This window comes from Polypterus senegalus, chromosome 9, assembly GCF_016835505.1.
Source record: "Polypterus senegalus isolate Bchr_013 chromosome 9, ASM1683550v1, whole genome shotgun sequence".
Classification (NCBI taxonomy): Eukaryota; Metazoa; Chordata; class Cladistia; order Polypteriformes; family Polypteridae; genus Polypterus; species Polypterus senegalus.
The window spans coordinates 120,603,042-120,627,477 of record NC_053162.1 but is presented as its reverse complement, the minus strand read 5'-3'; the positions used below and the strand labels follow the sequence as shown (position 1 = coordinate 120,627,477).

At 36.9% G+C, this 24,436-nt stretch overlaps 1 protein-coding gene across 1 annotated transcript in view; it reads left to right on the top strand.

The window, feature by feature from the left end:
- The first annotated feature begins 21,597 nt into the window (after positions 1 to 21,597).
- Positions 21,598 to 24,436, top strand: part of LOC120535680 (DBH-like monooxygenase protein 2 homolog) — a 43,125-nt gene continuing 40,286 nt past the window's right edge. The window contains exon 1 of the mRNA XM_039763653.1: positions 21,598 to 21,686. The gene's annotated coding sequence lies outside the window, so the exon portion shown is untranslated. The remainder of the gene's footprint in view (positions 21,687 to 24,436) is intronic.

Here is a 24,436-nt window from a genome sequence, read left to right as displayed (position 1 = left end):
CTTTACAAAACCATGTAATAGCATGCTTTGTTTTAGCAAACAGAAAAATATTTGGGCAAAGGACTCAAGGTCTGAGCATGAGTCTGCTTTATCACGTTTTCCTTAGCTTACATCTGAACGCCATAACAAAAGGGGCCAAGAAATCAAGTTGCATAAGGGGCGTTGAAGGGGCTCAAGGATTGTGTATAATAAAGTGTTGACTGTTACATTTTATAATGATATTAAATCACGCATTCTAGGGGTATAAAACTGGACCCCACCCAACAGACGGGGTTCAGAAGAGCCCTGACGCTGTCATGTATATTTGATTGTCTGCTTTTCTGAAACGCTTCTCACCGTGACTCTGAGAAATAAAGCTGCTTTATAATCACACCTGCTGTCTGGATGAAAGATTCGTCCACAACTGCAGAGACCCTCTCTTTTCCGGTTACAAGTCACAGGCCTACTTGAACTAAACACATGATATTCTATATGGTGTTCCACAAGGCTCTATCCTGGGTCCGCTGCTATTCTCAATTTATATGCTTCCGTTAGGTCAGATTATCTCAGGTTACAACATCAGCTACCACAGCTATGCTGATGACACACAGCTGTACTTATCAATAGCACCTGATGACACCGACTCTCTCGATTCACTAACACAATGTCTTACTGGTACTTCTGAATGGATGAATAATAATTTTCTTAAGCTAAATAAAGAGAACACTGAAATTTTAGTGATTGGCAATAATGGATTCAATGAGGTTATCAGCAATAAACTTGATGCATTAGGATTAAAAGCCGAAAGTAAAAAACTTGGAGGTAACTGTTGACTGTAACCTGAACTTTAAATCGCATATTCATCAGACCACTAGGACAGCAATTTTTCACTTAAGAAACATAGCAAAATTTATACCATTTATATCGTTGAAAGATGCTGAGAAATTAATTCACGCTTTTGTTTTCAGTCGACTAGATTACGGTAACGCACTCCTCTCAGGACTACCCAAAAAAGACATAAATCATTTGCTACGAGTGCAAAATGCAGCTGCTAGAATCCTAACTAGGAAAAGAAAATCCGAACACATTTCTCCAGTTTTGATGTCACTACATTAGTTACCTGTGTCTTTCAGAATTGACTTTAAAATTCTGGTTATGGTTTATAAAGCCTTAAATAATCTCGCTCCATCTTATATATCGGAATGTCTGACACCCTATATTCCAAATCGTAACCTTAGATCCTCAAATGAGTGTCTCCTTAGAATTCCAAAAGCTAAACTTAAAAAAAGTGGTGAGGCGGCCTTCTGCTGTTATGCACCTAAAATCTGGAATAGCCTGTTCATTCACTCACATGTATTGTGTCTTGTTCCTACTGACCTTCATTCCACTCATTTCTACAGCATATCTCCAACTCTCCAGGGCCTCTTCAACCTGCTCCCTACTCTCGCTTCAGATCACAATGTCATCAGTAAACATCATAGTCTAATCTCATCTGTCAACCTGTCCATCAACATTGCAAATAATAAAGGGCTCAGAGACGATCCCTGATGTAATCCCACCTCCATGTTGAATACATTCATCACTCCTACTGCAGACTGTCACACTTCCTTCGTACATATTCTGTACAACTCTTACATCTCTGCTAATCACGACTTCCTCATACAATACTCACAACTCCCCTTGAGGCACCCTGTCATATGCTTTCTCAAGTTCCACAAAGGCACGATGCAACTCCTTCTGGCCTTCTCTGTACTTCTCCATCAACACCCTCCAAGCAAACATTGCATGTGTAGTGCTCATTTTTGGCATGAAATTATACCGCTGCTCACTAATCATCACCGCCCTTCTTAACCTAGTTTCCACTACTCTTTCCCATAACTTCATGATGTGGTTCATCAATTTAATCCCCCTGTAGTTACTATAGTTCTGCACTTCCCCCTTATTTTTAAAAATCGGCACCAGTACATTTCTCTGTCCACTCCTCAGGCATCCTCTCACTTTCCAAGATTTCATTAAACAATCCGGTTTAAAATTCCACTGCCATTTCTCCCAAACACCTCCATGCTTCCACAGGTATGCCATCTGGACCAACAGCCTTTCAATTTTTCATCATCTTCATAGCTGTCCTTACTGCCTCCATGCTCAATTTCTTGCACTTTCTGATTCACTATCTGCACATCATCATACCTTCTCTTTCTCTCATTCTCTTCATTCATCAGTCTCTCAAAATACTCTTTCCATCTTTTCAACACACCCTCCTCACTTGTGAGTATGTTTCCATCTTTATCCTTTATCACCTCAACCTGCTGCAGATCTTTCCCAGCTCAATCCCTCTGTCTAAACAATGAGTGCAGTTCCTTTTCTCTCTCCTTAGTGTCCAACCTCTCATTCAACTCATCATATACCTTTTCTTTAGCCTTTGCCACCTCTCTCTTCACCTTGCACCTTATCTCCTTGTACTCTTGTCTACTTTCTGCATCTCTGTGACTATCCCACTTATTCTTTACCATCCTCTTTCTCTGTATTCTCTCCTGTACTTCCCCATTCCATCAACAAGTTTTCTTTTCCTCCTTCTTCTCTCCAGATGTCATGCCAAGCACCCTTCTAGCTGTCACCCTTACTACTTCTGCTGCAGTTGCCTTGCTGTCTGGTAACTCTCATTGTCACCCAGTGCCTGTCTTACCTCCTCCCTAAACTCAACCTTGCAGTCTTCCTTTTCATCTTCAACTATTTGATCCATGGCTCTGCCCTCACTCTCCTCCATTTCTTGATCTCCGATGTCATCCTACAGACCACCATCCTATGCTGTCTAACTACACATTCCCACCACTTTGCACTCTTTAATCTCCTTCAGATTAAGTCTTCTGTATAGGATATACACTACCTGTGTGCATCTTTCTCCACTCTTGTACATCACCATATGTTCCTCCCTCTTCTTAAAAAATGTATTCACCACAGCCATGTTCAACCTTTTTGCAAAATCCACTATCATCTGACCTTCTTCATTTCTCTCCTTTACACCATTCCTACCCATCACTTCCTCACCTCCACTGTTCCCTTCTCCAACATGTTCATTAAAATCTGAACCAATCACCACTTTCTGTCCCTAGACAACACCCTTCGTCCAACTCACTCCAGAAATCTTCTTTCTCATAAATTGCACACCCAACCTGTGGGGCATATGTACTAACAACATTCATCATCACACCTCCAATTTCCAGCTTCATAATCATTATCCTGCCTGACACTCTTTTCACTTACAAAACACTCTTGACATATTGTTCCTTCAGAATAACCCCTACCCAATTTCTACTCTCATCCCCACCATGATAGAACAATTTGAATCAACTTCCGATCCACCTGGCCTTACTCCCCTTCCATTTAGTCTCTTGCATGCACAATATATCAACCATCCTTCTCTCCATCAAATCGGCTAACTCTCTCTCCTTACCGGTCATATGCCAACATTCAAAGTTCTCTTTACCTTCCTCCTCTCCTCTTTCCTCTGGACACGTCTCCCCCCTCGTCTTCTCCTTCTTTGGCCAACAGTAGCCCAATTTCTACCAGCACCCTGTTGGTTAACAGTACTGGTGAGCACCGTTGTTAACCTGGGACTCAGCCGATCCGGTATGGAAATCTGTATTGTTGTCCATATGTTGATCTGGAAAAATTTTACACGAGATGCCCTTCCTGATGTAACCCTCCCCATTTATCTGGCCTTGGGACCAGCATGAAGTAACACACTGGTTTCTTCATCCCCCGTGGCTGGGTTACAAAACAAATACTGTAAATAATACAGAAAAATTGAGCTTCATGGCAATTTTGTATCTATATATATATCATACAGTATATAGATGCAATGGGAGAAAATAGAACAAATAGATTAATCAGAAAAAATAGTGTGAGCAAAATTAAATGAACTAATTGGTTTAAATTATACAGAAGCCAAATGTAAAAAATAAATCAGAAAGCCTAATCAGGCATTGCATTGGGGGAAACAACGTGTCAGTGGAATCCTGTCCACCAGTATCACAGGAATCATGTGCCTTTTACATGTGGTGAAGCATATATCTGGCTGACATATTTTGAGGAGAAAACCCCTACTTCAGGGCACATGAACAAAATATTAACTTCAGAAATATATATAAAATATAATATATTCATATATATAAAATAAAAAATAGTAAAACAGTGAGGTGATTACTCACATATACCTCTCACACCACACATCAAAAAATAGAGTACTATTTAATGTATAAGGACAGTAGCTCACAGAGGTAAATCCATCAATTATCTGTCCAGAAAATGAAAGTTGTATGAAAAAAAAAACAGTGTTTATAAATCAATAAAATCAAATGTTTAGGCCAATAGGAAGAAAACTATTTAACCAGAGGTAACAACTTACCTCATTGATGTATAAGTAAATAATGAAAAAGTCTCAACCGAAGGGCATGTACCCAACTGTATTACATGTACAATGAAATTAATGAAAACACAATTTACCTCACACAATCAAAATGCGGAAAGCAGTCAGCAACTGTCTAAACAGAAATGAAAGTAGGAAATAGTACACATTAAGGGATATATCACAGAAACACACCTAATCAAGTGATTCCTTAAGACCAATGGGATGTAAAGTGTTTAATTGCAAAATCCACTGTGCTTCCCTACATAACAAAATGTTATCAAATGGGGGTGAGGTTTTACTACTTCATGGACGGTGAATCTGAGGTCTGAAAATTTGTGATTATTGGTAACGAAGTGCCTATACACAGGATGTTTCAAAATGTAGTCCTAATGTTGCTCTTATGTTCCGCTATATCGTAAACATCAGGAAACAGAAGGCAAGCCATGCTCCTGTCAATATTCATGGTGAAGTAGTATGAAAAACTAAAGAGATCACAAACATCTAAGCTATCATTCAGGAGGCTCACCAATGCATTAACTTTTTCAAAGATTAAAGAAAACTCAGGTGTCTCCATTTATGCTTAACAACTTGTACACTAGGGAATTCATCCTGATTGGCTGGATAACACTCTGCAAGGGCACATGTTTAGCTCAAGAATACAGAGTTTAGTGAGATCAGCACATAATATTATTGGAGCACAGCTTTATTGGGTTTTGGGAATACAGTTCACATCACATGCTGCATACAAAATAGTATTACAAAACTTAACCATCATGCATAGGCTTTTTTCTTCGTCCTCTATTCTTCCAAAATGACACACAGCCATTAGCACTTGCAGTACAAGATTCAGGGATAGTTTTTATCCTCAGGTCATGTAGCTACTCAATAGTTACTCTTACTGTTAATTTCATCAGTGTACCTGGTTAAAGTTTCTGACATAAGCTACTGTATGTAACCATATAATCATACTGCATTCACTGATGTAGCTTCTCATTCAAACTGCCCTTGTTATTAGAATGTTTTTTTATGCTGTTGTTTCTTTCCTGTCATTTGTACATAGTATAATGAAATTCCTATTTACATGTCTCATCAGAGCAGTTGCAAATAATACAATACCAAGAAAAATACACAGACACAAAAAACAAGAAAAAAAGTATCATAGCATGTAAAATTGCGGGTGTTTTTTTTTTGTGTGTATACAGTGTCTGTAGTGTATATTATATTACAGTATGCTATTATGATTAGCTGATCAGCAACCTTAGAACCTGTGGATAGGAGCAGCCTCTTTAATAATATTATTTGCTTTTAAAGGCAGCAAATGTTATTGAATAGATGGCATCTTAGTAATAATATTCTGCATCATTTTCACCACCCTGTCTGTGCGGAGCTTTATGATTTTGAGTTGGGCAGGTGCCATAGCAGGATGTGACACAACCAGTGAGGATAGACTACTCTGCATCTGTTGATATAGAAACCATGGAGAAATGTGAGCTTTTTTCAGATGCCTGAGGAAGTAGAGGCACTGCTTAGCCTTCTTGACATGAAACAAATGTGTTATGGCCACGTCAGTTCAAGGGTGATAGTTGCTCCAAGAAGTTTAAATTATCTCACCCTCTCATGGCTGTAAGTGGTCCCTGAAGTAAGTGATCATCTTCTTGATTTTCTGTCTATCTATCTATCTATCTATCTATCTATCTATCTATCTATCTATCTATCTATCTATCTATCTATCTATCTATCTGTCTGTCTGTCTGTCTGTCTGTCTGTCAGGACTAACAGAGAGTATCAACCCTGGATTCGTGAACTTCTAAAGCAACAATGCTAAACACATCAAAGCATTTATCACAGTTAGTATGTTGTGTTCTCCTCTGTGAAGCAGTTGTGATGATATGTAAATTATAGATGGCAATATATTATATATAATGTGTCCTAACACTAGTCTTTCAAAGCACTTCATCACCCTTGGAGTAAGTGCGAGTGTAGTCTAGTTATTCAGGGTCTAATTTTGTTTTCTTGGGAAAAAGGATTGTTGTTGAATTTTTAAGGCAAACAGTAATCACAGATCTGTCAGAGAAATATTAAAGAAATCAGTGAAGACATCAATTAAGTGATTGCAGAAAGGTTTTACAACACACCCTAAAATTCCATCCAGACAAGATGACATTAATTTGTCTAAAAGTTCTCCTTATGTCATGTACAGAAACAAAGTAAAATAAATCATGTGCTGTTGCTGCTTATTGCAGTCAAAGTAGGTATAGAAAGAATGAAATTTACCAAGGATGAATAATGTAGATAAGATTGGATTAGTATGTACTTTTTAGTCTCTAAGCCTCTCTAATCCCCTCCAGAATTTGCACTAAATTAGAGCTGCTATACTTATTCTCTAGTTGTTCTTAAAGTAATTTGTATTTAATTCTTCCCATGTCTCCTTGGAGATGTAGATAAAATGTGTGTGTAATTTCAGGAATCCAAAAAATTTTATTTTTGATTTGAGCTCATTTTAAAGTGATTAAATTATTTTTGTGACTTTTCCAACATTATTTTTTATAGCTGAGGCCAATTTGTGATTTCTTTTCTACCATCTTAGGGGACATGTCCGAGGTTGTGACATGTGACTCACTAGTATGATTGTATAAAAGTAACCACAATTTCACTTCACGGTCATTTGAAATTACAGATAACCTTAGTGTACTGATCTTGGGTTTTGGCTGCTGAAAACAATGAATTTTAGCTTCTGTTGGGCTTAAGTGAAATTTAGGACACATCATTGGTTTAAGCTTTTGTTTTCTTTTTTTTTTTTGAATATATTTTATTTCCTGGTCCCATAACATTCACACCTGCTTTCTGGTTGTTTCTAGGCAGGACACAATCTTAGATAATTAAAATGTGGGATCCTGAGATAAAGCATTTGCTTTCTAAAATAAACTAAGTAGGTTCAGAACAACATAAAGAAATGGAAATTGTATCTGAACTTGCCTCAGACATTTACTTCAATATATACTATGAAATAGTGCCTTTCACAACAGAGGTACAGAAACTAAAAGGAGATTTTATTATTAAATTACTGATGAAAACTCTAGACTACTGATGTCCAGCCACTTTGATTGCTTTTATAAGTCTGTAGCTACATTTCTTGTAAGTTTCCATACCATTATTTTTAAGTGCATCGTTTCATACTTTCAGTATATTCCTGATGTCACAGGAAATATACAGATTGTCTTTACAGGCATGAAGTCTTCTACATCTTTTTGATTAATCCTGTTATGACATTAGTAAGTTTATCCAAATCTGACGAGGAGTCTCTACACAATCAAAGTAGCAGTTTTTCCACAGTTTGTTTAGTTCATTGCTGAACAACGTTTCTTGCTGGCTCGTTATTTAAATGTCTTATTTGTCTTCTATTGAGGTGTGGCAGTAATCCTTATTGCTAGCACCCACTGTGGAACAGCTGACAGGCTGGTCATATTTAGAGTGAACACTCCCTAAATTTACTTCCGTATACTTCCCAGAAACAAAATAATCAGTCAGTGTATAAACATTCATATTCTGTAACAATGTTGTACAGATCGTTCATCTCTTTATTTGTATAATAATCTATTGCAGAGGAATATAATGCATTTGGAAAGTGTTCAGACCATTTCCCTTCCCGCACACTTTATTATTGATGTAGATTTAATTTTAAATGGCTTTATTTGTCATTTATGCCTATCTATCTACACTGTAACAAAGGGAAAGCATTTGAAAAGTTGTAATGTGAACAAGCCATCTAGTCCGGTGAATTTTTCCATCCCATTTCATCTAGATTGTTCAGAATAACGTCAAATTGATATCTGAATGTCCATAATATCCTACTATCCACCTCACTTCTTGGCAATGTATTCAATACATCTTTAGTTCTTTACATGCAGAAACACTTTTTAACATTTTTTTTTAAATTTGCCCTTAACAAGTTGCCTACTGTGTTCGTATTGAAGAACTGAGATCAACTGTACTCATTTCTTTTATAACTTTAACAATTTAATCATGTCCCCGCTTAATCTCGGTTTGCTTAAACTGAAAGGTTTCACCTTCTCCTGTCTATCCTCATGGCTCATATTTCTTAGTCCCCAAATCAGCCTACTCACTCTTATCTGAAGTTTCTTTAACACTACTGTGTTTTTTTGGTAGCATGGAGACCAAAACTAAACACAGAACTCCAGGCGATGACTCACTATTGCAATATATAATTTTATTATAACCTCCCTTGACTTATACTCCACACCCCGTAACATATAATCTAATATTCCTATTAGCTTTCTTGATCGCTTCTATACAATAAATGGATTTAGATGGTGATGAGCACACTATGACTTCTAGGTTACTTTTCATAAGGTGTACTTTCAAGTAACAGACCAGCCATTGTGTAATGAAATCTGGCACAAACCTGCACAAACCTGCCCAAACCTGTATACTATTGTAAATGAAAATCAAGCTTAAGGAAAATATTGTTTTCAGTCTCTGAAGCAAGTTTGGTTACATTTTTTTTAGCTCTTTGTTCTAAATGCTTGGGCAAGCTTTAATGTTATCAGGTTTTATTTATCAGTTAATTTAACTGTCCTTATCAAAGACAAAACCCCATAAGCTTGCATACAAATCCAACTTTTACTGATATGGAACATGTTCTGTAATTCAATTGATTAGAATGTAATATTGCCTGAAGGGTCTATGTGCAGGACTTGCTATGGACCAGCTTGTGCTGTATTATAAAAAGTATCATGCGACATACACAAAATGGGATACATGCATTCATAGCTTGTGAGTCCCCCTATGGACCTTTTCTTATTTTATAAAAAAAATCTATGTCACTGTCTCACCTAAAAATGCTTCTTCCACACTATCCAAGTCACTCTGTAATAATTCAGCTGAGTTTACAGTATATTCCCTTTCAGCCTCTTTTATTATCATCTGCAAACTTAACCAGCTTGTTGATTGTATTTTAGTCCAGACTGTTTCTGTATATTAAACAGAGCAGTAGCCCTAGCCACGATACCGGAGGGCAATACGTTTAACATTTCCTGATTCCTAAGAAGTTCAGTATATTACTGAAACACAATCTTCCTTGTTTGAATCTATGTTGAGTGTCCTAATAAACCAATTATAGACATATGCTGCTTGATCTTTTCCTTAATAATTGCTTCCATTAATTTACCTGTAATGCATGTTAAGATTACTGGCCTATTTATTCTTAGATCAGCATGATCACTTCTTTTATGCAAGGGGATACAATTTGCTACCTTCCAGTCTTTAGGAATTTCCCCGGTGTGTATGAATTTTCAAAAAAATCTGTACCAAGGGTTTATACTGTATACACTGTACATACTCACTAACTTTCTTAACCACTCAATGATTAATTTTACCTGGTTCTGGGCCCAGTTGTTCAAAAGTAATCCAAAGGGATTTGGGATAACAGATTGGATTGGATAAGCACTGTCTCCCAATGTCATGCCATTTGGTTGGTTGGACTTAAGCTTTCTCTATAATGTGCTCTCCCTCAGGATACGTGCATCATGAACAGACCCTGGCCACTTGACAACACAGTTTGTGATGATAAGGTCAACGTTGGCCACAAATTGGACATTGATGCTGTGCCCCCTTTTCAGTTCACATACTGCCACTCCCTTTCATGAGGCGCTTGAATGTGCACATGAGTACAATCAATAATACCAATAGTATTAGGCATGTTCCCCAAAAGAAAGAAACTTCGCTTAGTTTGCGTCATCTGGTCATCCTTGATAAATGAATCAAATTTATTGACCAGACTGGCCAATTCAAATGAGACAGCTTTCACCACATTACTAACAGTTGATTTGTCCACTCCCATATTGTCACCAACAACCTGGTAGAAAGCCCCAGAGGCATAAAAGCGCAGTGCAATTAAGCACTGTTCCTCCACAGACAGAACATGACTCCTTTTGGTTTTGTACTGTAACTTTGGCCTGACAAGGTCAGCAATGTAGTTGATATCATCCCTCACAGTTCCTCTAGTGTATTGCACAAGTGGTTTGGCTCACTCATCGTACATTCTTTCATGGTATTTTCTCCTTCCCAATCTGTGGTAGCGATGAACAACATCTGCAATGCCAAAGCCTCTGTAAACCTATGACCGAGGTGTGTAAGAAATTGGTGATTTTATTTGGTCACACACCAATTAAGCAACAATGAGCTGACTGGTTTGTCATGTGTTGAATTGCCCCAATCAAGCACAGGGCCTATAAAATCAGTGTTAGCTACACAAAAGAGATGGAACCATGGACTCAAAAGGGCCTAATTTCACAGTGGCAGAAAACCATGCACTGTTGGAGGGTGTTAAGTGCCATTATTCCTCCATAGTAGGACACTTCAGCTCATTAAAGGGGAGAGTAGTGACCAAGATATGCAAACAGAACATTTGGGAGGACATCACCAAGAATGTGAATGCTATAGGGGCTGGTCAGAAAAGGACCACAAAACAAGTCATATTAAGATGGAAGAACCTTAAAGCTAAGGCAACAAAAGACCTTGCTGAGGCCTGTGGGTAACAAGCCTTTCAAGAGGGGTGAGTATACTGACATTGTCCTTGACATTATTGGTGGTGACAAATCAGAAGCTCTGCATGGAGTTGATGGTGTTGAACTCAATGGTGAGTCCACAGTTACAGAGGAGGGTGGACCTGGTCCTCCTAATGAAGAGGAACTATTTGTCCTCAATCTCAGTCAAGTGGTTGAGGAAGAAGGTGGATCCTCACAGATAGAGCCAGCTGTTGTCACAGAACCTTTAAAAAGAAAGCGTAAGCATTCTCTGGAAGCTCTATCCTTAGCATCCTTCTCCAAATATATCCAGCATCTCTCCTCTGCACATGTCCAAACCAACGGAATCTCGCCTCTCTGACCTTGTCTCCCAACTGTCCAACTTGAGCTGACCCTCTAATGTACCCATTTCTAACAATATCCATCTTCATCACACCCAATATCACTAATTATCTTACTGAGGCTTTGCTAAATCTGCTCAAAGTTCACCTTAGTAACATTAAATATAACAATGTAACTGCTTTTATTTTTAGAATATGCACACTGTCAAAACACTGTGAAATCTATTATGTTCCATTGAACCAAGTGGTTCAATCATCTTTGCCCCTTTAATTCTTTTTTTTTTTTAATTTTATTAATTTTATTACAATCCATACATAGCAATCAAGTTTTTACAAAAAAAAGAATTATGTTAAGAACAGATCGATCCCCACCCCTGAGAGAGAGAGAGCAAGCCAAACGGTGTAAAATTTAAGGCTTGTAAACATACCTAAATTAATAAATTCTCTGTGCTTTATAAACTTATTTTAAAATATTACTGATTAGATCCTGCCATGTTTTGAAAAAAGTCTGTACAGATCCTCTAACTGAGTATTTGATTTTTTCTAATTTCAAATAATATAACACATCGGTTTCCCACTGACTTAAAAGAGGAGAGTTTGGGTTCTTCCAGTTTATCAGAATAAGTCTGCGTGCCAACAGTGTAGTAAATGCAATCACAATTTGTTTGTCCTTCTCCACTTTAAGCCCCTCTGGAAGAACCCCAAACACAGCTGTTAATGGGTTGAGTTGGGTTGTGAGTCCAAGGCTGTCTGAGAGGTAATTAAAAATTTTTGTCCAGAATAATGTTAATTTGGTGCAGGCCCAGAACATGTGACCCAGTGAGGCTGGGACTTGGTTGCAATGTTCACAGGTTGGATCATGCCCTGGAAACATTTTGGAGAGTTTTAGTCGAGACAGATGTGCTCGATATATAATTTTGAGTTGTATAATTGTATGCTTTGCGCATATGGAGCTCGAGTGAATTCTCTGCATTGCTACTTTCCACTCCTTTTCTGATATATTAATTGAGAGATCTTTTTCCCAGTGTCCTCTTGGATCTTTGAAAGGAAGGGATTGTAAAATGATTTTATATATTGTAGAGATGGAGTCTAATTCCTTAAAATTGAGCAATATTTTTTCCGGCATGGATGAGGGTGCAAGATGAGGAAAATCTGGAAGGTTCTGTTTAACAAAGTTCCTGATTTGAAGATAGTGAAAGAAATGTGTAGCTGGAATGTTAAATTTGGAATGTAATTGTTCATAGGATGCAAAGACGTTGTCTATATAAAGATCTCTAAGCAAGTTAATTCCAATTTTTTTCCAGATATTAAAACTGCATATGTTTGTGAAGGTTGAAAGAGGTGGTTCTCTTGCAGGTGCAACAGATAGAAGCTTCTCCGTCTTAAAATGTTTTCTACATTGGTTCCAGATTCTAAGTGAGTGGAGCACAATTAGGTTATTAGTGTATTGCCGATAACGTGTGTTTATTGGAGCGCAGAGCAAGGAATACAAAAAAGTACTGCAGGATTTTACTTCTATTGCTGTCCAAGCCTGTGTATGTTCTTCTATTTGTGTCCAGGTTCTTATCGCCTGTATATTTGCTGCCCAGTAATAAAACTGGAAGTTAGGTAGAGCCATGCCACCTTCTGCCTTTTGTCTTTGTAGGGTCGCTCTTTTGATGCGTGGATGTTTTGAATTCCAAATAAATGAGGTTATTGTTGAATCTAATTGCTTAAAGAATGATTTATTAATGTATATTGGGATGTTTTGAAATAAAAAAAGGAGCTTAGGAAGAATATTCATCTTAACAGTGTTAATTCTTCCAGCTAGTGTGAGATGAAGGGTTGACCATCTGTGCAAGTCTTGTTTAATTTTTTCCATGCAGACGACGAAATTTTGTTGATAAAGAGCTTTATGTTTACTTGTGATGTTTACCCCGAGGTATTTAAACTGTTCTGCAATGATAAAAGGTAGGGTGTCTAATCTAATATTATATGCTTGAGAATTCCCTGGAAAGAGTACACTTTTATTCAGATTAATTCTGAGACCAGAGAGCTTTTGAAATTCTAGAGCTTTTGAAATTCTGTGAGGCACATAATTTTCTGGGTTGGAAATATACAGTACCATATCATCTGCATATAATGAGATTTTCTGTTCTAGTCCTTCTCTGCTAATCCCCTTTATCTGATCAGTATTTCGACAATGTATTGCCAGTGGTTCAATGGCAATCGCAAACAGCAGCGGTGACAAGGGGTCTGCCCCTTTAATTCTATCCTGATAACTACAGAGTACCAAATCTAAACAGTTAGTGCTTCAAACATACTACTGTATATTAAAAAAAACGATCACTGCTTACATTTAAGAACTCTTGTTCTTGGGCTCTGCTGTTTGTAAGGCTAGCCTAGTTTATATTTGGGCAATTAAAATCCCCCATCACTATAATATCCTGCTCCAAATTTACCTTTTAAATACTATTAAAAAGATTTGAATTTAAACTGCTGTCTGCATTTTGGGGTCTAAAATGAACTCCTAATATAAGGCCTCAACTCATAATGCTGTGTAGTCGAATCCAAACTTCCTCAGGAAGCTGTTGTTCCCCATCTAAGTTGCATTCAAATTACATTTTTCTCACATGGCAACTCCTATGCTTTTTTGCCTGTCTTCCTTAAATAATGCATATCTGTCCATGTTATACTGTCCCTCTCTTTGATTAAGACAGGTTTCTGTTATTCCTATTACAGTATATAAAAGTTAATTGTAGGTATACATAATTTGAGCTCATTTATTTTACTACTAGCAAAATACCCGTGCTTCGCAGCGGAGAAGTAGTGTGTTAAAGAAGCAATGAAAAGAAAAGGAAACATTTTGAAAATAACGTAACCTGATTGTCAATGTAATTGTTTTGTCACTGTTGTGAGTGATGAGTGTTGTTGTCATATATATATATATATATATATATATTTACACACACACACATAAACATATATATATATATATATATACATACATACATACACACACACATATATAAACATATATATACATATACATACATATCTACATATATACACACACAGCTATTTCAGATCAGTGCAATACGCTGTTTGTTAAAACGGTTGACTCCCGCTCTTACGTGCAATAACAAATCAAATCATTCAGTTGTCTTTGCTCATATGTCATTTTAGAGCTGGACGCCTGGCATCTTTTTGGCCACAAGTTCATTTCTGTTTGGTGTGAGGTTCTGTGTTGTGGAGATTCTCAGGATGGATTGCAGGTGCTCATCAGTGAGGCGACTCCTGTGTGCTGTTTTGTTAGTCTTTATCACTGAGAAGAGCTTCTCACACAGATATGTGCTACCAAACATGCACAAGGTTCGAGCCGCATGTAGACGGACTTTTTTTGTTCTTCAAAGTCACCAAAGCGCCGTGCAAACTCAGTGCGCAATAACTCTAGTAAGCGGTAAGTGTTCGGCAAGGCAGCTGAAGCGCTGCATTATGGGATCTGTAGTTTATTGTGTTACCAGCGCTTCATATACCCGGGCTTTAATAACAATAATACAGTATATAAAATGATCTCGGGCGGATATAATTACACCGGGCGGATGTGGCCCGCCCTTGAGTTTGACACATATGGACTAAATAGAACTTGAAAAGATATATTTTTTCAAATGTGATCGCAATTCAGATAGAGTTGACGCACTACAGCCTGCATGCCTCAATGAGTCATCCTCCCTCGCTCTTACTTTTTACCGTTCATCTAATGAATACACTGAGTATGGCTTTACCAAAACAATCATTGATGGCGAATAAAGTATCCATTATTCGAGTATGTAGAGCGGGATATATATATATACATATATATATACCCGCGTATCATGAGAAGTAGTGTATTAAAAAGGTAGAAAAGAAAAGGGAACAAATAACGTAACATGACTGTCAATATACAGTATTTGTTTTGTGAGTGTTACTGAGTGTTGCTGTCATCAAGGATTTGATTATCATTATTTCTTTCAATCAGGTTCGTATTTGTAGGATGTGTTGTGTTCAAGTTACATTCCGTGTTTGTCAATCATTGTAAAGATGACAGGTTTCATTCATCGATTCGTTTCTTACTGCATCAATAAACAGCTCGTCTTCTTCTTTATCTGAGACCTGACACACTGCATGCACGGGTTTTTTACACTGTCTTCCTTTAGCGGGACATTGACTTTTTCCACCGTGTGCTTTGTTTCCACAGTAGCTGCATTTATGAATATGCTTATCAGACGCTTCATATTTTTGCTGCCTTTTCAATTGTGTAATTCGGTTTTTGTTCAGCGCTCTTTGGAACTGTTGCTTTTTATCTGTGCACTGCGTCAGTTCACGTGAGCCACTCGGTGTACTTGCATCGAAGGTTCCCAGCTGTGCTTTTGCCATCTCGTGCTATGTCCATAGCTTTATTTAATGTTACCTTAGTCCTGGCACTTAAAACTTTCTCTCGCAGTTTCGCTGAGTTTGTGTCAAACACCACCCTGACCATCTCATCTTCCTCTCCATAAGCACAGTCCTTCACCCGTGAATATTTACCCGTGGCAGTTTGCTATTGGATTGCCGCTGATGGACGGCCTTATATGGGCAGGCACTAAATTACAAACGCCAGCGGCAGCCTGTCTATGAACTTAATTTAAAGTGTAGGTTTACATCGTGCTTTGTTTCCGAAGTAGCAGAACTCATGAATATGGTTGTATATGTCACTCGCTTGCTTCTTATTGTTTCGCTGCCTTCTCAATTATATAATGCATGTTTTCTTCAGCTTTTGAGGTCTTCCTGGTTTTCTATGTACTGCGTGATTACGTGGGAGGCGTGATGATGTCACACGAAACTCCGCCCCCACGCTGTTGAAGCTCATCTCCATTACAGTAAATGGAGAAAAACTGCTTCCAGTTATGACCATTACGCGTAGAATTTCGATATAAAACCTGCCCAACTTTTGTAAGGAAGCTGTAAGGAATGAACCTGCCAAATTTCAGCCTTCCACTCACACGGGAAGTTGGAGAATTAGTGATGAGTCAGTGAGTGAGTGAGTGAGTGAGTCAGTGAGTGAGTGAGTGAGTGAGTGAGTGACTGAGGGCTTTGCCTTTTATTAGTATAGATTCACATTTGTAGCATTTAGACAAGCATTTTTAATGTATTAATTGTTCTACTATGGCAGTTTAACGTTGTGTTTAAGATTACGATTAAGATTAAATGTGTATTTGATTTCATACTACTGTTTGTCACTTCATGTGCAGTTTGAAAACCCAGCCTGCCCTAAACTCCTTGCCTATACATTCCACATTTTAAACAATCCTCAACTAACCTACTTATACACCTCCTCAATACAATGGTACCTCTTCTGCTAAAATGTAACCTATCAAGGCAAAACAGTTCCCATCTGTTCCAGAAGGAGTTCCAATAAACATTTCCCGTTCCGTCCTACATTAAGCGTTCTAATCTCCTCAATTGTAACTTAATCTTACCTGGACTGGCATAAGCAGAACTTCACAGAAAACTACCTTGTAAGTTCTGCTTCTCATCTTGGTTTCTAACTTTTTAAATGGCAGCATTTCCTTATATGTGTCATTTGTTCCTACATTGACAAGGACAACTACATCACTGCGACTCCAGCAAAAAGCCTATCCATTCTTACAGGGAGATCTCTTACCTGTGCACGCAGAAGATAACACACCATAAGAGACTCTCTGCCTACATCCACACTACCACCTGGATGTAAAATGGAGTTTTTAAAAGCCTAAAAACAAATATGTGTCACCTACAGTGATTGTGAGCAAACTGCTGGCAAACTCTTTGAAGGGACTATGAAGTGAAATATTCAGTGCCTTGTGAAAATCAGATTCTCATGTCTTTTACGTGGTTTCAAAACTATAATGCAGGACTCTAAAAGAGTGTTCACTGGATATAAAATGGAAGAAAATATTTAAGGAGCTTCAGTGAGTAGTCTTGTGTCATTGTAATGCACTAATTACAGTTGAAAGTAATAGTCTTCAGAACTGGTGATGGACATCTTGGCATTACACAAAAACAAACATCACGCATGCAGCATTCAGACTTTATAAAATGCAACTTAGATGTATACAGGTAAGCAGCATATCATTACTTCTGTCTTTTTGGGGCCTGACTTTGAGACGATTACTGGCCTTATTATAACAGATTGTTTTGGTGAGAGTAAACATTTAAGATTGAATACAATTTACAGGATTTGTTTAATACTTACTGACCCTCTTAAAGTCCCTGTATTAACTCTTTAAGGTGCTATCACCACTAAACACTTTTTGTTGCTGTCTCACTTAAAGCTGCTTGCTAAATGTGTTCTTATTTCGTATTAGACTTCCCCACAAGCCTACTTGTTTCCCTAGGAAACACTCTTCACCAGTTTCTTCCAATGCAACTATAAATATTATGGCTATTTAAACTGCCTCTTTTTAAAATGAGCTTGTGCTTACTGTACTCAAGTTAACTAGTAATCCTTTACTTTCTTAATTACTTAACTAATCATTAACTTACTGAACTGAAGTTCATCTTCTGCATGCACTAGAATACACCAAACACACTTGCCTTTTTCCTAGATAGCTGAAAAACAACAAAAACTGGAAAAGGTCTATCCAATCCCTTATGGTGAACAAAAGTTTTAAGTCCAAAGAGTGAATGTTAAATAAGTTTCACATACAGACAAAACACACAACAATTCAATAGCAGGGATGTTATTAGCACACAGTATGTGCTCAGTATGTCAGCAAAGCAAAGACGTTTTCAGAATTTTTTTGCAAATTTATTAAAATTCAAAAACTGAAATCTCTTATTTCTAAAAGTATTCAGACCACAAATCGTGTTCTTTGTAGATGTCACTTTGGCAGCAAATGCAGCTTTGAGTCTTCTTTGGTAAGTCTGTACAAGCTTTGCAAACCTGGATTTGGGGAGTTTATCCTATTCTTCCTGGAAGATTTTCTCTAAATCTTTACATTTGATTGGAAGCAGCTAAAAGGTGTCATTTTCCAGTCTCTCCACAGATGTTCAATGGGGTTTAAGCCTGGGCCTTGGCTCAGCCATTCAACATCAGTCAAAGACTTTCTTCAAATCCACTACAGTGTTGTTTTGACTGTATGCTCCAGGTCACTGTTGCCCCAGTCTGAGGTTTTTTTACTCTCTGGAGCAGACTTTCTTGGAGGAACTCTCTGCATTTGGTTGAATTCATCCTTCTCTAAATTCCTACCAAACTCACTGCCCCTGCTAGTAAAATGCAACCCCAAAGTAAGATACTGCCACCGCCATTCTTCACCACATGGTATAAGGTAAGTATAGAGCAGTGCCTGGTCTTTGCCAGATGCTTAAAATATCAGATGCTGGTCTGACCATGTAAATTTTTGTCTCATCAGACCAAAGAATCTTTTCCTCATTTGAGTCTTTAAACTGTCATATGCTTTTTAGTTAAGAATGGCTCCCATCTAGCCAGTCTACTATAAACGCCTGATTGATGGAGTACTGCTGAGAATGACATCCTTCTTACAGTTTCTCCAATCTCAGAAGATGACCTCTGAAGTTCTGTTGTAGTAACCATTGGGTTCTAGATTACCTCCCTGACCAAGGTTCTTCTCGCTTAGTTACTCAGACCTTCAACTTTTGGAAGAAACCCGGTCATTCCAAGCACCTTCCATTTCACACTTGTCGAGGCCATTGTGCTTCTGGGAACACACAAATCTGTAGGAATTTTTTTATACCCTTACCCTGATTTATGCCTTGCCACAATTTGATTGTGGAAGTCTACAGAGAGTTCCTTAGATTCCGTGGCTTGCTTTTTGACCTGCTATATAGTGTGAATTGTGGGACCTTATATACACAGGTGTGTGCTTTTCTAAACTATGTCCAAGCAATTCAGTTTGCCACAAGTGGACTCCAATCAAGTTCTACACACATCAAGAATAATTAAAACAAACAGGATGCAAACTCAATTTGGAGTGCCACAGCAAAAGATCTGAATATTCACATAAAAGGATTTCAGTTTTTGATTTTTAAATAAATTTGCAAACCTTTCTTAAAGCATTTTTTCACTTTGTCATTATGGATTATTGAGTGTAGATTGATGAACAGAAAATTATCTATTTAATTTATCTATTTAATTTTAATCCACAATATGAAAAATTATATATAGAAGGGATCTGAATACTTCCATCCATCCATCCATCCATTATCCAACCTGCTACATCCTAACTACAGGGTCACGGGGATCTGCTGGAGCCAACCCCAGCCAACACAGGGCGCAAGGCAGGAAACAAACCCTGGGCAGGAAGCCAGCCCACGGCAGGATCTGAATACTTTCTGAATCAATTATATAAGCATCAACCAGGAAAGCACCTGGAGAATTTCCTCTGAAGATAAAACAGATGACCTATTATCAATAAATATACCAGTTCATTGTGATCAGTTATAAAATTCATGTGCCATGTGTTGTTCCCTATAATAAACATGCTTCCTCCCTTGCTTTATAATTCAATCCAGTGAAGACATCTGGCTGTTTTGCAATCAGGCACATTTCAGGGAAACAAAAAAAGTAATAATAATAATAATAAAAATAACTGTATCTGATGTCTGTAGGTATAGATGGTCTTCCCTGAATATTGTCTAGTTTATTATTCAGTGACTGCATGTTGGCCAAAGACAATGCTGACAAGAGGAGGTCTGTTGCTGCAATGGTTTGCACTTACTTTTGTGCCTTCCAATTGCCTCCATTTCTTGAGTCACTTTGCCTGGTTATTTTTAGCTGAGTCATGTTGGTTGTGTTATCTGATTAAAACTGATGGTAGGTGCTCCATATTTAATATGCTACAAGTCAAAATGTATATACTTGTTCTAGTGCTTTAAAAGATAAATATAAATTTATTTATATTAACTGACTACACAAGCAACAAAAAGAAAACAAAATTATACACAGAACACCATAGATGTCAGCGACAAGAAACCTGTAAAATGTAACCATTCTCCAGCACTGTAAGGTTAATAAGGGTTTCATCTAGAAAATCAAAAACTAGTATTTCCAAGGAAGCCAGAACTTAAAAAGCACTTACTTTTCACTCTTTGACTTTCATGTACAATATTACTTAATTGTTTTCATAATAAGAGTGGTGGAACAGGTAGCTGCCAGTTTGTGTTTAAAGAAAGACAATGTGGATACAGACCTTTATGATCATACATTTGGTGTACTTCATGTTCATTAAAGTAAAAATACCCTTCACTTTCAAAGTTAATAAAGCAGAATGATTTTTTTAAAAAGCCATTTTTGATGATAGTTATTCTTTTTCTGTTAATTTTGACAAACACTCCAAAGAAAATACAGTATGCTGTATCTGTAGTACAGATAGAATGTAATATCACATTATTGAAGAAAGGCAAATGATTAATTTATTTCAAACCTAATTTTGTTAAACTTGACTTGCTTGTATGGAATGTTATTTGATTTTAATAAAATCAATAAAATGTTAAAAAAGGTAAATGGTTTCCCCCTGCCTGTTGCTTGGGAAATGGCATAATAGAATGATTCATTTACATTCTCCATATATTCAATATTTATAAGTACATGCATTTATTTTAATTTTATTATTTAAGCAGTTATTTTACATTTATAACTGTTTGAAAACAAATCAAAGATATTAATAAAAACATTTTACTACAACTGCTGCAGAATAGCTAAAGGAGATGGCACTTAGAGCCTGGCCTTGGCACTGTGTAGGTGGTAACTTTGTAGGTTTTCTCAGTGTCTGTGTGGTTCGTTTTCCTTGTAATCCATTTTTTCATATTCTAAAGGTAACTGAAAACTGGCTATTGGACATGTGGGAATGCAACCTGGTGTATGTATTATCAATCTGCCCTCTAGGTTTCCTTCAATCCGAAAACTGATTTAAGCAATTTAACTAAATGGAAGAAAGAATGATTAAAAAGGCAAATATTACAAAGAAAATCAATTTGCCAATAAAAGTTTGCGAGTACTAAGTTCTGCAGATTATATTTTAAAACTTCTTCTGTAATCCCTTGCCTTTTCTTTATTTTTTAAGTTATGGATTCAACGGTACACACTGTATTTGACTGTTGGGTCAAAAAAATTCAATGTCAAAGGGTACATAGTTCATCTATATACAGTATATCTTCATGGAAGGATTAGTCAGAGTAATACCTTTCTTAGTTCCTGAGTGTGGCCCTTTACAATTAATCAGTCTGAAAGAATTTAAGCTGATGCAGCCTACACACAAAAAGAAAAAAAAAAATCACATGAAAAAACTGGTTTGGTCACTCCTCCAAAAATAAATGTCTTTTGTAGGTTGTAAATAAAGTGTTCGTGATCAGATTGATGCTGTTCTCATTCGTCTGCGGTTACAAGCAACTCTGAGAAGAGGACATTTCAAATATGTAAGTTTGTTTTCATTGTTTTTATTCTATCAATTGTCAATCAACTGAAACTGCATGCTCACACTTAAACATTAAGAATGTTCTCTTTTAATATTTATTCACTTTTTAACTATTTACTGTAAATGTTATAAACATTTTAATTATATAATCTTGTCCTCATTAGCTACTAAAAGTACAGCAACATTTCCCCAACCATTACTCTATCTCAGGTTCTAAACTTCAACTGTCACCAAAATATATTGGTAACAAAGGCTGATGTGTTTAGATACTAGCTTGACAATTCAGTTAACACAGTATTTACAGTATGTACTAAAAATTAAAAAAAAAAAAATTAAAAAGCAACAATAACAAGAAGAAAAGTGTTGGCTAATAGTGTAAAAGTATACCTAGTGGAGGAAGTTCTCTTTCCTACATATTGTGCTGCTTCCACTATTTTATTAAAACCATTTATGAAATTAAAGCAAGAGCTTCCAGTATATATGGAGCTCTACACTGACGATTGGGTCACAGTACTACAAGGACCACTAAATATTAAAGGACCAACCACTGTACAAAATTCAAACTGAATTTTCCTTGTGCACTAAAAACATTTTTTGAGTATGATAATTAAACTTTATTTTGAAATGTGTAATATTTATTAAATTTAGGTAATGTGCGTCTTATAACAACAGTTTTACAATGGTACTGTAGTTATTAATGTATCCTTTAATAATTATAGAAAAATTAATGACATTCCAAATTCACACTTTTATTTTATGGATTACCCTTTTTATTAGATAACATTGATGGAGCAATGTATTCTGTTTTTCTTGTTTATTGGTAACTAGCAAAATACCCGTGCTTCGCAGCAGAGAAGTAGTGTGTTAAAGAAGTTATGAAAAATTAAAGGAAACATTTTAAAAATTACGTAACATGATTGTCAATGTAATTGTTTTGTCACTGTTATGAGTGTTGCTGTCATATATATATATATATATATATATATATATATATATATATATATATATATATATATATATATATATATATATACATACACACACACATATAAACATATATACATATACAGTGGGTACGGAAAGTATTCAGACCCCCTTCAATTTTTCACTCTTTGTTATATTGCAGCCATTTGCTAAAATAATTTAAATTAATTTTTTTCCTCATTAATGTACACACAGCACCCCATATTGACAGACAAAAAACAGAATTTTTGAAATTATTGCAGATTGATTTTAGCAAATGGCTGCAATATAACAAAGAGTGAAAAATTGAAGGGGGTCTGAATACTTTCCATACCCACTGTACATATATACATTTAAACATATCTACATATACACATATGTACACATACACATATCTATCTATCTATCTATATATATATATATATATATATATATATATATATATACATATACATATACACATATACATATATACACACACACACATATATATATATATATATACACACAGACACATATATACATATATATATATATATACATATCTACATATATATATATAAACATATATACATACATATATATCTACATATATATATACTGTATATAGCAAAATCCCCGCGTATACCACGTTGTCAGTACAGCAGTCCGGTTGTAATATGACCAAGCTGTGCACTGAGATTACTTTTGAGAATGCAACGTCTAGTTTTGTCCAGGAGGAAAGCAATGTTGCCTCAAATCAATGGCAACCTTTTGTCGGGTGTGTCCCTGAGACTTATTGTCATCGCGAAGCAGAGCCTTACCGGAAATTTGAGGCATTTGAATTGAAATGGGAGATCAGAGGGTATAACGGTGATGCAAGGAATACATTCAGCGTGTGGCGCTCTGCTGTTTTTTTGTGTAGCTGCCTTCACAGCTTCCCCGCTGCTTTATAAACGAACGCCATATAAGGCCGTCATTTCTCCTTGCTTCGCGGTTCTGTACTGCTTTATTGTTCATTTATTACGATTCTTATAGCTATTGTGTAGCTATTCGAGACTTACTGTACTGTTCAGGTACCCATTTCCTTTATTTAATCCGCAACTTGTATGCTATTTTTTGTTCGTTTATCACGATTAGAGATATTTATTGATTCCTTTCTTTAGCTGACTGCCTGCTCATATAAGGCGCTCCGCTGGCTTTATGTGAAGCAGCCTTTACACAGCTTCTCCGCTGTTTTATAAACGAATGACATATAAAGCCATCCTCTTTCCTTGCTTTGCCACGAAAGTTGCCTTTTTATTTAATCCACGGGTTCTCCGATGTTTTATTGTTCTTTTATTACGATTATTATAGTTCTCTTTATATATCACGTTGTCAGTTCAGCACTCTGGTTGTAATATGACGAAGCTGCGCAAGCTCACTCTTGAGAATGCAACGTATAGTTGTCCAGGAGAAAAGCAATCTTGCCTGAAATCAATGGCAACCTTTTGTAGGGTCTGTCCCTGAGACTTCTTACTTCTCATCACGAAGCAGAGCCTTACTGGAAATTGGAGGCATCTGAATTGAAATGGGAGATCAAAGGGTGTAACGGGGATGCAAGGAATACATTGAGTGTAGAGAAACTCTAGAGACAGCGTGTGTATTAAGTTGTGGATTTTTCTGTGAGTATTTGGTGGCAGCGTGACAAAGTTGCTTCCACAAGACCGCGTTAGCTGCGGAGCTCAGCTCAGAGCAAAATGAGGTGAATGGGAGGGGAGAGGATGACGTCCCTCCCCCACCCGCCTCAACTGTCAATCCTCCCACAAA